The following is a 17,901-nucleotide window of genomic DNA, read 5'->3' on the forward strand; positions in this document are numbered from 1 at the left end:
TTACTTGAATTTAGCACATAAATAGCAACTTTAATATTCAGTTCCCTTTAAGCGAATTTACAGTTATGTAGATCATTTCCCACATCAGATTCAATGCCAAATTTCACCCTTTCTGATAAATCTTGATAAAAACCAAATCCATTTTCAGAGAGTTTCAGAGATTATTAAAACTATGAAATGTTTATAGAATTGACTGAATTCGGACCATATGATTAGGTGCTGGAACAGGTAAATCCAATCGGCACCTAAGAACAAGATTGGAATAATGCTGCGGACCATTTGGGAAAAGATCGTTGGTTTTCTTTCTCTAAAAAGTAAGCCTTGAGGTTACTTACAACTCCTGACTACCTAAAACACTTCATAAACTATGACCCACTAGTTTGGCAAATAATATTGAATTCTCTGTACTGTCTATAACTAGAAATAGATTCCCTTTATAATCTTTTATTGATAGATTTCAGTTTCTTATTGACCATCAGATTCTGCACCATTAAAATATTTCAGTAACTTCATACTTAAATTGTAATGTACAGGAAATGCTGTCTTTAAAATCATGATTCCTTTATTTTGGATATAGTCACCTAACAAACAAACTATTGCTGTATACTTCAAACTCACCAATAGAGGAGCAGGTTTCAATGCGCTATAAGCCAGGTTCGCTCCGAGTTCTTGATGGTACAGCTCTCAAAAAGTGTCTTGTGGACATCTGCTCTGTAAGCATCAACAGCAGAATCATGGCGCTTATCCTTAGTTTGTAGTGAATCTCCTTTCAGTTGCCTTTCCACAATAACATTCAGTAGAGCTGATGCATAGTATTCATGAAGGGGAACAGACTTGTTCAAGAGTTCCACAATTTGCACTAAACTTTTTTCTTTATTGGTTGGTTTTTCTTCCTTTTCATAATTTAAAATTAACCTTCTCCAGGTCCGTCTCATAACTTTGTCCAGAATTTGTTGATCTCTTTGCACAGTTAAGTTCCATTTTCACTGTAGCTGATCTATCTTCTTTCCCATGTCTTAATGAACCTTAGTTCTTTGGTGTCCTCTTCAATTCTTTTCTATCTGTTTTCTGATTCAGTATGTACTAACGCTTGTTTTCATCATTTGTGCCTGGTTCGTCGATGACCATTTCAAAGAGTTTATAGATGCAAGGCTTACTCCTCTAATTATTCTAAGTTCAAGTGATATATATCAATATAAATCCTTTATTTCATTTTAAGACTTCATACTGCACAGCTTAGTTACTACAATACGTTGTAGCCAGCTTGGCAATCTGTTGTATTCTTGTTGACAGTTTCACGACCAGTCTTTATGAAATTTTTTTTGTCGGCAAATTCTCATCATTCGTTCTTCAGTAAATTGTCTGGAATTGCTACACATAAGGCTTCTCTTTATTTCCTTTGATAAGTCTCGTATTGCCTGTCCTTGGCATGTCCTTCGGTAAACGGCCAAAATCATATATCTACCATAAAGTATGATGTGTCAAGAAAGGTGAAACATTCTTTTTTTAATATATTTTCAACAAAATAGACTACCTTTAAATAGCACCTTCTCCGAGGTACTTGCATCATTTCATCTTTTCTGTTTTTTTATTGCTAATTTGTACAGCTATGTAATTGATAAACATTTTTAGTGACTTTCCCTACTTTTGCAGATATTCATTCTTTAATTTTTTCTTTGTGTCAAGTAAATTGGAGTATAAAGCATCTTATCTTCACATACATGTACTGTATACTCACTGACCATCACTGTTTGGGCTCTTTTTTTCATGGCCGAATGCCTTTCCTACCGCCAACCCTCCCCATTTACCTGGGCTTGGGACCGGCACCAAGTTGAGGCTGGCTTGTCCCCCTCAGTGACATATACTCTCGGCATTGCAGAGTACTGTATATGCAAACTGTATAACATCCACCCCACATAGAAGTGGGAAAAGGTGTAGACAAAGAAGTCATGTACTATTTACTTTCCTTTGTCATTCAGTTTGCATATACTCTCTGCAATGCCGAGGGTTTAGCTTTACACAATCCATGGTTACAATCTCTTTCACACTGCTATCTAACTTCAATGTTTTTCTAAATATATTTTCCCAAGCAACTTGACAGTTAGCTTGAACAAACATTTAGATTATCATCTTATTGAATTTGGCTACTTATTGTTCAATGAGTGAAGGTTAAGTTTCAGGTTTTGCAGTTGAAATCCTCATAAAGGCCCTTATCACCCTTCCACACGAGAGGCAAATGCAGGGCAGGCACTCTGATTTCTCCGTAATTCTCTTCTTTGAAACAATGTTACCAGATCAATAGTCTAAGCCACGTAGTAGTCAGGCGAACATCTGACTTGGGCCAGATGCTGGGCAGAGAGCAGTCAAAGCTGTTCCAGGCAATGTTGTCACTCTTCAGGTGCCCATTAAGTGCCTCAACAATGGACAGGCACTTCCATACTTTGCCCGTGGTTTTCTCATCTATGACATCTACACTAGTGATAACCACCCTTACCACAAAATGGGTAAGTCTTGTTTGCCTGCCATGCATTTGCCTCTCGTGTGGAAGGGCCTTAAAACTAGCCCTGCAATTGGGTCTCATGTGACTGTAACAAGACCTCATCTACCCTTGCAAAGAGTCTTCATCTGGTCTTAAGCACTCATAATAATGACCTTAATATTACCAGTCATCCAACCCTAAATTTGACACTGTCCTTGACAGTCATATGGCTTTACAACCAGTAATTATCTGACCCTTTAAACTGTCTCCTCTGGCCCTATAATAGGGCAGCACCTGGTTCTACAATGGGCCATCATTAGGCCCTGCAACAGAGCATTATCTGGCCCTATAATTGGTCTTCACCTGATCCTAAAATTGGCCCCCAACTGGCCCTACAGTAAGTCTTCATCTGGCTCTATAATTGGTCTTGCAACTGGAATTCACCTGACCTTGCAATCGGTCTTCACATGGCCCTTTGAGCTTCACCAGACTACAATCTGTCTTCATCTGACCCTACAGTTAGTTTTATTCTGGTCCAACAACTGGGCTTCAACTGGCCCTACAATCAGTCTTCATCTGGTCCTACAATTGGTCTTTACTTAGCTCCTACAAAAGGGGCTTCATCTAATACTACAATCATTCTTCATCTGGCCCTACAATTGGGCTTCACCTGGTCCTACAACTGGGCTTTGACTGGTTCTATACTTGGGCTTCACCTGGCCATCATCTGGCCCTATAATTGGGCTTCACCTGGTCTTACAATCAGTCTTCACAGCCTATAATTGGGCTTCACCTGACCCTACAATCAGGCTGCATCTGGTCCTACAATCAGTATTCATCTCATCCTACAATTGGGCTTCCCCTGACCTACAGTCAGTCTTCATCTGGCCCTATAATTGGCCTTCACCTGGCCCTACAATCAGTCTTCATCTGGAATTATAATTGGGCTTCACCTGGCTCTACAATGTCTTCATCTGGCTCTATAATTGGGCTTCACCTGGCTGTACAATATACTTCTGGCCCTATAATTGGGCTTCACCTGGCCATAATATGTCTTCACCTGGTCCTACGATCAGTCTTCACCTGGTCCTACACTTTGGCTTCACCTGGCCCTACAGTCAGACTTCATCTGGCCCTATAATTGGCCTTCACCTGGTCCTACACTTTGGCTTCACCTGGCCCTACAGTCAGCCTTCATCTGGCCCTATAATTTGGCTTCACATGGCTCTACTATTGATTCTTGTATGACTAACAGAGAAGATACTTATTGCCGGTAGGATTTAGCTGGTAACCATTTTCTTGTAAACATACAAATGTTATAACTTCTTTACCAGTTGTTATATCAATATGGAAAAAATAAGACTGTGCCAGGAACACAGACTCCCTTGTCAAATATCCTCATGTCTTGTCTCCATCAATATACTCAATGCTACTTTTTTTCTTTCAGGAATTGATACTTCATAAAAATAATTTATCTTTCCAAACTTTTTTTTTCTAGCCTTGATATATATCACCAGTTTTCTGCGAGTCCTTGAATTGAAATTCTTTTTCTATTGATTTAATGCTCAGAAAAGTCTGATTTGATTGACAGTTGTCTATATGATCAGTTGCATGCATTTTTCTTTTTAACTTTGAACTTCCGTATCTACATCCTGTGCTTTGAGTTGTGGTCTTGGACAAGGAAGTTCCTATGAACCATTGTCTTGCTCAATTTCCAAAAATACACTGGATTAATCCTAGTAACAATAACTTTTCTTGGTGTGGTATTTTCAGTGCTTCATTCCTTTACCGTTCAAAGTGATTCTCACTGTGCAGCAGAGGTTTCATGTAGCAATGAGTAAGTGACTGTACTCCACTTGTTCTTTGCATCTTTGGAGTTTCTTGGTTAGCAGATCTTTCTTCAGTAGCTGTACTAATATACCTGTGAAAAAGATATCCATTTAGGAAAATGAAAATCAATATTAAGTTACAGCCTAATGTTCCTCTTAATATAGTTTGCTGATTGAGAAAAGACCTACTTCCAGAACTAGCACAGTAAATTACAAAAAAATAAAAGTAAACAAGTAAAGTGTGTTCAGAAGAATACTTAAGTATAATTTCAATTATCAAAGGTCATTCACTCATAGCCAGCTTAAGTAAGCCTAGCAAGGCGAGGATACTTTAGCACTCAAAATCTATCAACAGAATCTTGTCATGAGCTGCTTTTACTCTTCCTTCCTTTGACACTCGGTAATTCGTATCTTGAAAACCTTGTCCTTTACAACATCCAAAATCAAAATCCCTATATACTGTTGAACAAGTTATAGTTTGTTTACTTTGAGTCTCCTATTTGCACGGTTCTCACAACTACTTCATTCCTGTCTGTATCCCTCCACAAGTATTTAGACCAGGGATGTGGTCTAAATTATAAATATTCTTCAAAGTTCCTATGTCATACTACTTACAGTGGTGAGAATGAGCTTGGAATTAAGGATTTAGTACAAATAATGGTTTGATTTTAGACACCTTAATAGACTTACTTAAAGTGGAGAAGAGTTACGGTTATTGATTTTACGTAGGTGGAACGTGGTCTTATAAGGTCGGTTGACAAGTGGATGCTGTAGCACCTAAACATCAAGACTCAATTTGTCTCTAAATACTTAACGGAAAGTCTCCCGTTCCTAGACCTAAGAAAGGGTCGCCAATACAAGGGCTATGACCCAACACTTCTGCACTGGACTGACTTTCCTGTTTCATTCCTATAGTGATATAAAAACAAATGGAGAATAAAGGAAAAGATTAATAGATGAAGATAGGAACAAGGATTGAGGAAGGAGATATACCAATGCACCACCCTCAAATCATCCAAACCAAACTAAAGTTAACCCCCCCCCCAAAAAAAAAGAAAAAAAAAGAGAGAGAGAGAGAGAGAGAGAGAGAGAGAGAGAGAGAGAGAGAGAGAGAGAGAGAGAGAGAGAGTGTGTGTGTGTGTGTGTGTATTGTAACAGTACAAACCTTATGTATCATGAAAATGTGGTCAACTGACACACTTACACACCTTATCTAATTGTCTGAGAGCACACAGTTCTTATTAATCGCCAAAACTTATCTTTCAAAGACCAAATATAATGAAGTAAAAGCTACTGGATATTGTCTTAGAAACATTGCTTTAATAAAGAAGTACAGTACCTGGATGAACATTCTTGTAAAAATACTAGAGATAAACTGTGCTATTACCAGGACTGACTACTGCAACTCCATTTACCAAAAATTACATAAATTACAAAACACAATAAACAGAGGAACAAGACTAATAAAAGGTGTCCCACCTGAAGAAAGGATCACTCCTACAGTAATTGATTTACACTGACTGCCTATTTAAGCAAGAATTGAGTTTAAAATATGTACAATAACCCACCAAGTTATTAGAACCGGACATCCAAAGTATCTAAGAATTGCTACATGTGTAGCCAACAAATGTATTGACACGAGAATGGTTACAGATGGTTTAAAATTATTGTTGGAACCAAGATGTGTCTCTATTGTAGGTTCCAGAGCTTTCAAATATGATGCCACAAAACAGTGTAAGCAACCACCAGACATCCGAGACAGCAGAACTGAAGACCGTTTTCTAAGTATTTCGATAATATGGATTTAACAAACGAGCAATATGTGGTGTGAAATGCCTAATATCTTGGAATATATACGATAAAATGAATTACTTAAGGTCCTGTAGAGAATAGGGCTCCCCTGCTGTATAGGCCCACAAAAGGGGCCCTTCTAATAAATAAAATATCTATGTTAGACAATTTGTACTAGGCTGGTGCTCTCTTGATATGCGGTTCATTTATGGTTGTATAGATCTTTTTAAATTTCATAGTGGGATGTTCTAGTTCAATACCAAACTCCCATACGCTCTAACTTCAACGTACATTATATTGCCATTAATTGGAAACCATACTACTTAGATACAGTAATACCAAAACACAGAACGTGACAGATTTCTCAATGCGGCTGATTTTAGGCAAGATAGAACCTAGCAAAATGTAGAGAATATCTACCTCCAAATGCTAATCAAGATCCAATAAAGTATATAAATAGCAATTAAATTTGTATATCTAATTGTACATAACCTTTTATTAATTATCATACACAAGACCCAGGACATTTTGAATGTCTGAGATGAAAATATAACCACAAGAAATTACAAATTTTAAATTGCAATCTATAATCTCTGAGTCATACCTTGAAAAAAGTTGCAAGTTTAGTGACCCAAGGTCATTCGGTATTTTTTTATACAGATTTTGGTTTTTATTGATTGACTACCCTGTTAAATGACATTCTAATTATAAATTACTATCTATGGAACAATATAAGAGAATCCATAAGAAAAAAGGGATTTTGACGAAGGAAAAATATATTTCTGGGCGAGAGACCCGTGTCGCCCAGTGAAATGCTCCTTTAGCACCATTTCTAAGGTATACAACTGCTATATATTACCAGAGAAAAAATTGCATAGGGATGCCAGGTTGAACCCAGCTCCCTCACCTATAAAAGGTGTTGATATATAATACTGGGGCATGATAAATCACAACCAGAGGCCTTGCACCATTTAAATACTGTATCTCCTGTCAAAATCCCCAAACAGCGAGGTGCCGTTCAACATCCCACTACTACTAACAATCCCACGCCAGTGACGTCACTCCTTTTTAGCACGCAATTTGATAGCCGTTTTTTACCTGGTGTGTGTATTTCGCGGGTTTTTTTCTGGATTTACCTCAAGATGTCGGACTCCACTGTCCCTCCATCTAAGTTAAGTACCAGATCAAATAAACCTTCACATTATGAGTTTATATAAAAAAAATACTTCAAATATGACACCAACTACCATATAGCTTATTGTATGAAAAAATCTTTTAAAAACTTTTTTTTTGGGTAACATATGCGAGTTTCTTAAGAACTGGTATTGATAATTCAAGAAACGTAAAGACATTTTACTGGCATCTGACTTACCATACTTCCTGTGGGGGCCCAATTGTGTATTATGTTCATGTTGTGGGTTCAAGTTGTATTGGGTTCCAGTTGTGGGGTCCCTCTTGTATGGGAATTCTGTATCGTTGCCTATATAATTTTCGAAAGGTATCATCCAAATATCTGCAAAAATTCTATAATCATTCCCTGTAATTGGATAATTTCTATTATGTGCTCAATGCACATGTAAGGTACAGGTACCTTAAACACTCTTTCATGGATACATTTTTTTCTTTTTCTTTTTTTTTAAGAAAAATCAGAATTAGGACAAATTTATTTAGAAAAAGTTTCCTGGCTATAAAATTTACAGAATGCATATTGCCTTAGAAAAGTGATTGTTCAAATTATCAAATGACCTCATTTGTCTTTTAAAATCGTGTTATTTAGAATACAAAAGTATGAATATATAGATAGAATTGATTTACATCAAATAACTTAGCCCTTGGCAGCACAAAGACTATACAACTAGCTTTCACTGGACATCTGAAAGACAAGAATTTAAGGCTTTCAGGAAGAAACTGAAGACTTTGTTTTCCTAAGTGCTTCGATAATGTGGATTTGACAACAGACAATATGCTATTTGTACTTAAACACTTAAAAATGTATATATTAAACTGATAATGTAAATCCTGTATTAAACAGCCCCTAAAGTATGTAAAGACATAAACTTAACGTATTGTCTGTCTTCACTAGAGCTAAATAATGGTTAGCAGTATAATTGTCCATTTTAAACAAGAGGCTATGGACCCTTGGCTATTGATAAAAGCAAAGGAGAATGACAATTTGCTATTTTCTTCTTGAGTTGAAAATAAATATATCATTCATAAACTTACCAGCACGTCAATTACTTCATTGAAGGGCAATTAGTTCAGGTCGACAGGTAGCCGTTTATAATGTCATTTCAATACCCCCCAAAATAAAGTTGATTCGATACAACCCAAGTTTATTAATACTATTACAAGAACTCCAGTTGGAAAAGCAAAATTATATACTGTACTCTAAAAGATTTCGTAAAGCTAATGAGACAAGGTTATACTTTACAAACAGCTGAAGTAACTTTAATTAAAGATTTTAGGTTTAAATTTTAAATTTCTGTATTTAAAAACACTAACAAGTTTTCATCCTCCCTTTGGGAACTTGAAATAAAATTTCTTAATTGTATCAACTTAGCAATACTAATTTACGGAGTTAATAACCTGGTTACCATGATTAAATCCAAATAATTATATAATATAAAAAAACATTACTGCACTACTTTAAACTTTGTAACAGGTGTTATTTTAAGATTTTATTGTAAGTACTCTGTTAAAGTCTACCTTAAAATATCTGAATTTTGCACTGAAAGATGAAAGGGATTCTATCACAGTCAAAATATTTGAATTTTTACTCGACACTTGACTAATTCAGATAACTTGAGTTGTATTGAATCATTCTAATGGATCTATCGAAATGACTTTAATGATAACGATAAATTGAGGTCTTGAAGTGATGTCTGAAAGAAAAACGAATTTACATTAATCACTTGTTAGAAATTCGTTCATGTTGACATTTATATAATTCTCTCTCTCTCTCTCTCTCTCTCTCTCTCTCTCTCTCTCTCTCTCTCTCTCTCTCTCTCTCTCTCTCTCTCTCTCTCACACAAAAATGTCACTAGTCTATTATCTGGAGTATTCCATTTTTGAAATCAATTAGTATTCACATTCCAAAATATGATTTTTTCTTTGCTTGCTTCCAATATAATACTGAATATATTTAAATACCTTCTTAATCATGTTTAATGCAGCTTATAAAAATTATGCTTATCCAATATGAAATAAGGTTTAATATCTGTAAAGGGTTTACATATCCTAATATTCATAAAACACTTAAGATAAAAAATCAAATCTTGACGGTTTAGCGGTGTCCATTTCCAATTATATTTAAAATAAACAGGATCGCCAATGTTTTGCATCCAATAAAAGTAAATTAATTATCACATTAATTAAACTAATCTTAATTTTAAAAGTATTTTCTACACTTAAAAATTAGTAAGTATTTTCTACACTTAAAAATTAGTATTATAAAGGAATTTATGGGCAAAGTTTTTTCCTTTTTTTGACAGACCGATTGAAAAAATGATGAACGAACGCAAAAACGAGGGAATGAGCAAACAAACGATCACAAAATGAAAAAAAACTAATGCACAATGGAATGAACCAACAAACGAATGTACAAAGGTGAACCAACAAACGAACGCGCACACAAAGGAATGAACCAACAAACGAACGCACAAAGGAATGAACCAACAAACGAACGCACAAAGGAATGAACCAACAAACGAACGCACAAAGGAATGAACCAATAAACGAACGCACAAAGTAATAAACCAACAAACGAACGCCCACACGAAGGAATGAACCAACAAACGAACGGACAAATGACTGAACCAAAAAACGAACGCACATTTGAATGAACCAACAAACGAACGAGCACACGAAGGAATGAATCAACAAACTAACGCATAAATGAATGAACCAACAAACGAATGCACAAAGGAATGAACTAGTGAAACGTTCAGCAGGTATGAAAAATTCTATTTTGAGAGTTCGAATCGTGCGTTTAATCACACATTGCTACTCTTATTCAGCCACCTTTTTAAAAAGATTCTTATTTGCTACCTTTGCTCCTCTAGCCCTATCACTGAGGAAAAATAATCCACCCAACCTTTCAAGGAGAAACTGAAGACTTGTTTTCAGTGTTTCAAAACGGAAGACTTTCTTATTTTTTCAAGTATTTCGATTATGTGATTTTGGCAATCAACAAGCAACGCTGTGTGGTACTCTAAATAACTTAGATTTCTTAGTACAGTATACATGAAAACCCTTTAGGTCCTGCAGGCCGCAAGGTTACCCTGCAATATAAGACCGGAAAAAGGGTCCTTAAACTAAAACTGGATTTCAAATTGGCAAGCGCTGATACACCATGCAGTTGAATATATTAAATTCATATAATCATTATTAATACAAGTGCGACCCTACTTCAGTTTTTCACTGTTTGTTGTACCGAACTGTGAAAACTTGCTTTTCTAAACTGCATGGCCACTAGCACTTACAATTTCCCCCTAGTCAACACCACTAAGGTGCTCTTATCCACATAAAACACCGAAAACGATTCTATGCTAGAATATGGACAAAGTTAATCTACCTTTGAAAATCCTGCGAGTTTGATATTGGGTATATTAGCTTCACGTGAATTTTCTATTAATATGATCACTGTAATGTTGGCATTTCTATATGCCAAAGATATGCTTTGGTTTAGAAGATAGAACTTTTCTAACGAGTGGTTTAGTCAATTTCGGTGGTTTCAAATGAAATACAACATTAAAGATTAATTCTCTACCTTAACATTAGATGTTAATACTGTTACATTTATTAATAGACAAAGAATTAATACCTAGTTGCTTATCAACTATAATACTATGACTTTGAATCGGCGGGGCAGAAGCATGATAATATACAAAAATTTTGACGATTAAACGGAAACCACACGAATGACGGCTGGACAGTTACCCTGTATTCGTATTTCTTTTACAATTGCACGTAACGATAGTAAATAAAACACTTAATTAATTTTATGTTTGCATTTGCAGTCATGGCTATGCAGAAAGTAACTCCAATACTACATAATGCAATCTTCAACATCAATCCAAAAAACACTTGCAAAACTTTAGTTTGTCATGCTGACTAGTCAACAATTGTTTAACTCGATAAACAGCCTATCATTTATTGAATTAACACGAACAGATTAATATCAAAAAATAAACTTTCAAGTGCAAAGTTTGAACATTAATATGAAAACCAGGATGGTGGTTATTAACCGAATCAGAGCTTTCTTATTGGGGCGAAACTTTAGCGTCACACAACTTAACACAACATCCCTCGATATTTAAATACTTAAGGGTAGCATCTCGTTGTTCTAGAAAGGTGCCCTCCGTGACAATTTCAACAGAACAAATTAAGCCATGTCTACTATTTTGAATTTTACATATAAACAGTGACAGCCTGGTGAGGGGGGGAGGGGTTTCCCCGAGTTAACTCTAAATTCACACCGCTAACAAATTACCGAACCAGCGTGTTGTACTTAGAAGAGGGGGGGGGGGGGGGCAGGTATTTGAATCCGCGTGTGTGCATATCTAAAAAAAAATTTACAGCTCGAGTACGCTAGTTGAAAATAAACTACACTATTACCTTAAGCGAATACTCATTTTAAACGGAATCTATTCAGCCAATAACTCTTGACTAAGAGCAAAACTGTAAATTAGAGGACACACCTGAAACCATTATACCACTGCTGGGAGAGGTTACGTCATAGCTAACGAGGTGATTAACGCCTGTCCAATATTCTACAAGTGGGACTAGTTGCATTCTAATATGAGGAGATATGCTTTCAATTACGGCTATCTTTTTTCTTACCAGCCATTTCCCTCTTATCTTTAAATGAATTTCATATGGTCATGCCTTGGTTGATATAGCGTTGAAGTCTAAACTAGGCCTCTTATTCCCTTGAACACTTTTGAGCAAGAGCACGTGCTGTGTAGGTCCAAGGGCGATTTAATCTAAATCTGTATATAATTCATATACTGGGATTCAATCCACGGCGTTTTCTCTCTGCAAACAATTACTCGCCTAATAAACTTCGACTATTAGGTAATCAGCCTAGCGTTAACTGCATTCTAAATGTAAAGAATGTCCTCCTAAGTAAAGGGAGAAGTTCGCAATTAGTACACTTTACAAGAATTACGATGAGATGTTAAGAAAATGGAGAAAGGGCAGGACCGTGTAATGGTCTTTTTTCTCCCGTCCGAAATTTCCGCCGGGGAAAATATGCCTAATTATTGCTTTCCCAGAATTCAAATAACCACCTAATTACTGTGCAAGACGACGAGAACTGCAGGATTGCATTACTTTAAGAGTAAATTGGGAGCGTGGTGTTGTAAACAATTACAGTATAAAGGACCAGATGCTTCCTTTACATTAGGGCAAGATAAAATGGGGTTGTAATGTAAATATTACATGATTAACATGATTTAATGAAGATACTGCCCCGTAATTTTATCATTGGTCTAAAAAGTAACGAAATGGTTATTAGGGCCTCTCACCTCTACTTGAGGCCTTAACTCCTAAATATCTGGGCCTCTGACCTCTGCTTAGGCCTTTAACTCCTCAATATCTTTCTAAACAAACATTCGCGATTAAGAATAAGCGTAGTGGAAATAAATCTCCGAAAAGGAGTCCAAGGTAGGTTAAAACCACTGTTGAAACCAGATTTGGAACTTTTCACGCAAAATATCGACGGTTATTAGAATATCCAGCTTAAACTAATTAAATATCCGACAAACTATAATAAGACCAAAGGAAATGATTGGAAAGGGTGTTCTTACCCACTGACTTCACCGGTGACAGAAGCACAAGTTAAATGACACTATTGTCTTCTTCAATGTCTGCCACAGAAATGACGACCCAGCGTTGCCACTTGCTCGATGGATCATGGGTGTCTAAAAATCCCCAAAACACGTGATAAAAATTCCTAAAAAAATCCCCATTTCCACAAATATATTTTCTTCTAATCCTGTAGGCTTTACTAATATAGAAATTACTTACTATACATCATGTAAGTTCAAGCAAACTAATTGCAGCAATATAAAAGTTTACTCATCTTTGTTTCTTCTTCATAGAAATTTGTACAGAATATCCCCGCCAGACACCCAAAATCCCAAAATCTAGGGATAAATTCTCATATCTGGCAACACTGTGACAATCTTTCACTTCCTGAAGTTCCTGGACTACTCCTTCAGCCCCCCCCCCCTCCCCACCCCCCCCCCCCTACAAATTCAACGGCTGTCAAAAACATCCCTAGACAGCCCCCATAAGTCCCCAAATCCACTGAGAATTAAATGCTGTATATACCGTTGTGTTTTCTATATTAAATATAGGAATTTAATTCTAATTATTTCCTTTGTGAAACAACAAATTATCTTTTTAAAAGAAAACTATGACCTTACACGTGTTCTGATTTCAATGTGTGCTCTGATACATTCATAAGTCATCTACAGCACAGTAATTAAATCTCATTGAAGACTGAAATTTTACGTTGCTAATACACCATTTATCGTAGCACACCCTCAAAATACTCAACTAATTATCCATATGCAATTTACAGTAGTGTTTTGATGTAAATAGATTCAAGGTAAGCCCCAAGCTCGTCTCCAAAAACTTCTAGAAATCCCCAGATTTAGGAACAATTTCCCTAAACGTTAGCTCCTTGACAAAGACATACTCCAGCCAATCAGAGACCTCCACCATACTCGATGTTGCTATGGTTGTTTTCATTGCCTAAATAATTAACATTTTTCGTTTGAAGATACTTATACAGTTTTCGATAAATTAATTGGACTATAACAGGCAGTCAAGAAAATATATTACTAAAATCTAATAGATAAATATAAGTGATGTTTCTAAGCAAAATCTGCTTTGTTGTTGTCTAGTGTTAAAAGAACGTAACCAATGTCTCTACTGTTTTCGAGACAAAACAAAGAATCTTAAAGCGGTTTTCACACCCATAAAAATTATCTGATGTTACAGGCATACAAAATTCTCTGTAAATATTTCATTTCTGTTGAGGCGATTTCAAAAGGTTTAAGATTTCCATAATGCAGATCTGTCTATCTGTCCATATTTAAGAAAAATATTTCCTTATTTTCACAGGCTGACTATCCATGGGCTACATATCATCCTCACCATCATCTCCTCTTACGCCCATTAAAGCAAAGGGCCTCTGTTAGATTTCACCAGTCGTCTCTATCTTTAGCTTTTAAATCAATACTCCCCATTGATCATTTACTTCAACCTTCATGGTTCTCAGCATTGTAGGCCTGGGTCTTCCAACTCTTCTAGTGCCTTATGGAGCCCAGTTGAAAGTTTAATGAACTAATCTCTCTCGGGGAGTGGGGAGAGTTTCATTTCTAATCCTGCCCTGCCATTTAACTCCCAATATTCTTCTGAGTGGTTTGTTCTCAAATCTACAAAATCTGTTGGATATTGTTTCATTGTTAGGCCTATACTACGACTCGTGTCCACACAGTAACAGCGATCTCACTAAACTGATAAATAGCCCAATTTTTATAGTTAATATCGAACGATTTTATTACCAAATTTTGCTTAACCTAGTCATTGTCTGATTTCCTTTGTTCAATTTTTAATTAAACTCAAATTCTAAACACCCTGTATCAGAGGTCATAGTTCCTAAATATTTAAATGATTCCACCTCATTAATCTTTTCTCCTTCCAATAATATTTCAAAGAGAGAGGAATTTTCTTCTCTTCATGTTCAATTTGAACATAACTTACTTTAGTTATACCTAATACTAGTTTTCTTTCAAAACACTGGGTCTTATATTTCCGTTTTCTATTTGTTAAATTGAAGGTAAACTTTGGTAAATTGATACCTTCATAATACATAAATTGTGGTTCTTTGTAACGCCACTGTCTTGCAATCTACTGGACTGGGGTTCGAGTCTCGTTCAAGACCAACATTTTCTTGCAGTGTCTGAAACCTCACCATCTTTGTGAGCTAAATATGGGGGTTTGGGGGAATCTACAGGTCTACCTGCTGAGTCACCAGTAGCCAATGCCTAGCCACCTTGTCCCAACTTGAGTGGAGAGGGGGCTGGGGCACTGACCATATATATATATATATATATATATATATATATATATATATATATATATATATATATATATATATATATATATATGATCAGTGCATATGGCGATGTCCTATTAGCAAGGTCAATTTAACTGTCCTTTACTTGTGCATTTATGAGCAGGCTTTAAACCTTTAAACAGGCGATATAGGCTTTATATAAGGTGGTTTTAAATCTTTCCAACATTCCGATTCCAGCCCAAAACACAGGTCAGAGCTCAGAGGTTAAAGTGGTACAGTTGGGTTTACCTGATATTGATGTGAGAGTTCTGTTTTAGGCATTGTCAAACAGAGCTCCCTCAATTGATTTCTTAGGATTAGTATCGTCTTCTGAATCTACGTTTCGTCTCAGATCTGCATTAGAGAGCACCATCAACCTGAAAGTCAAAGATCTGTAGGCCTAAATCTCCCCATTAGTTAACCATTGAAGTTTCCTCCTAAAAAGTTGTTGTTATCATATCAATATAATTTCCACGTTGGAATAGAAAGATGACAGAAATAAGTGAAATGTGGAAAAACAGTTTTCTAGGTGTCTATTTGATGTACTGTAAATATAATGTTTAATGAAGATAGGCTATATATAGACAAGTATTGTAGGTTTTTATTTCCTGTACTCGACTGTGTAGGTTATCTGTAAATGTTAGCTGGGTACGGATGAAAAATTTATATTTACTTGTGTACGTAAATATTTTCTCCTCTCTTAATCTATCATCCTATCAATCTACTTTATTTTTGTAACATTACTGCATACTGTGGTGGAATTATGGCAAAATTTTTATTGTATGGTTAAGTTGGACTGATGAGCTATTAGGGGTTGTTACCAAACATTTAATTGGGTTCCAGAAGGCACTAGAAGAGTTGGAGGACCCAGGCCTACATAGCAGAGGACTATGAAGCGTGAAGTAGGAGATGATGAGTGGAAAGTGTTAATTTAAAAGCTCAAGATAGAGAAGACAAACAAAATCTAATCGAGGCTCTTTGTATCAATAGGCATGTGAGGAGTTGATGATGATGAAGAGTTGGTACTGAGGTAATAAAATTTTCCCACTAAAAATGTTACTTATTCATTTCTACTGTACATTTTATGTACCTCACCCTCAGGATTGTCTAATCCTCTTTTTTGTTTCATGTTTGTGCAACAACCTAATACTTACATCCACTAGAGTTTTTGGGCAAGCTTGGCCACAAAAGAGTGACTAGTGTAAGCCCTGTTCATATATAGTGAAGTTTTCCTTGAGAACTGACTGGCAATCCTAAGGTCCTCTTACCAGGGAATACAGTATTGTCCTCCACTGTTTAGAGTTGGGTGTAGATTTAGTTAACCCCAATACACGAGGAAGGACATTTTGATGAAGGTAGCAGTGACTTCAGTGTACTCATTGAAATCTCAGCCTTTTTTATGCTTTTTAGAAAAGCTAAAGAAGAGAATGAGGCAACCTGAACCGATTGAGCCTGATGTCCTAAGGCATGTTTCTGTTAAGAGGTTTCAGTTGACTGGCATTGGAATTTCTTTATAATGACATAGTGGGTGTTTTGTAATTATTTTCAAAATTATAACTGCATTCCATTTTGTGTTTCACCAAACATTGTTATTTGTTATCATGAGCCTATGCAGGTTGTCATCCTCCTTATTTTTGCAAGGGTCCCCTAGTATAATTTCCAAGCTCTGTTGAGGGCCTTCTGTGATTCTTCACTGTTTAGTTATCCTAAAATTTTTGTCTATAATTTGCTTAGTTTATTCCTTCATTAAACCTACCCAGATTCCTCGGTAATGATATAAAATAGATCTTAGTTCTTTTAAAGTACTGTAATGACGACAAAAAATTCAGAGGTTCATGCTTGCTGGGTCCCCTTCCCCAGGCCCAAATTTAAGGGTAAGACGTGAACTTTTAACCATTGGCCAGGCGAGTATAGAAATAAGTAATTTTATGACTAAAATTCAGCTTGGAGTAGTTATACTCATACTGAAACACATTGCATTAAATATCTTCAGCTTGCCAAATTGAAACTACAGTATTACAAAATAACATCAAGGCATGTAATAAGAGGAGACATTTCCCCAAGTCATTACCAGTAGTGTATTTGAAACAAATTGTTTTTATTATATTTATTATTTTGACACTTGCTTGTAGGTCGTATTGCAAATATATATGAAGTCTCTGCATCTAAAACCACCCATTATTAATATTACTATTATTACTAGCTAAGCTACAACTCTATATAGTTGGAAAAAGTATGCTATAAGCCCAAGGGCTCGAACAGGAAAAAATAGCTAAGTGAGTTAAGTTAACAGGGAAATGAATAAACTACAAAGGAAGTAATGAACAATAACAATAAAACATTTTAAGAACAGTAACAACACTAAATGGCTGTCTGCTAAAGAAGGTGATGAATGCAAGAGTTGATGGGAGAAGTACAAGAGGAAGGCCAAAGTTTGGGTGGATGGATGGAGTGAAGGAAGCTCTGGGTGATAGGAGGATAGATGTGAGAGAGGCAAGAGAGCGTGCTAGAAATAGGAATGAATGGCGAGCAATTGTGACGCAGTTCTGGTAGGCCCTGCTGCTTCCTCCGGTGCCCTAGATGACCGCGGAGGTAGCAGCAGTAGGGGATTCAGCATTATGAAGCTTCATCTGTGGTGGATAATGTGGGAGGTTGGGCTGTGGCACCCTAGC

General features: G+C 36.2%; 1 long non-coding RNA gene across 1 annotated transcript; it reads right to left on the reverse strand.

Moving 5' to 3' along the window:
* Window positions 1-2,478: 2,478 nt before the first annotated feature.
* Window positions 2,479-12,964, reverse strand: LOC137654894 (uncharacterized). The gene is made up of 4 exons (XR_011046735.1): window positions 12,909-12,964; window positions 8,323-8,981; window positions 7,472-7,612; window positions 2,479-4,400 (listed from the first exon to the last, which is right to left on the reverse strand). It is a non-coding gene; the product is annotated as an uncharacterized lncRNA (long non-coding RNA).
* Window positions 12,965-17,901: the final 4,937 nt, after the last annotated feature.

This window comes from Palaemon carinicauda, chromosome 16 (assembly GCF_036898095.1).
Source record: "Palaemon carinicauda isolate YSFRI2023 chromosome 16, ASM3689809v2, whole genome shotgun sequence".
Taxonomy (NCBI): Eukaryota; Metazoa; Arthropoda; class Malacostraca; order Decapoda; family Palaemonidae; genus Palaemon; species Palaemon carinicauda.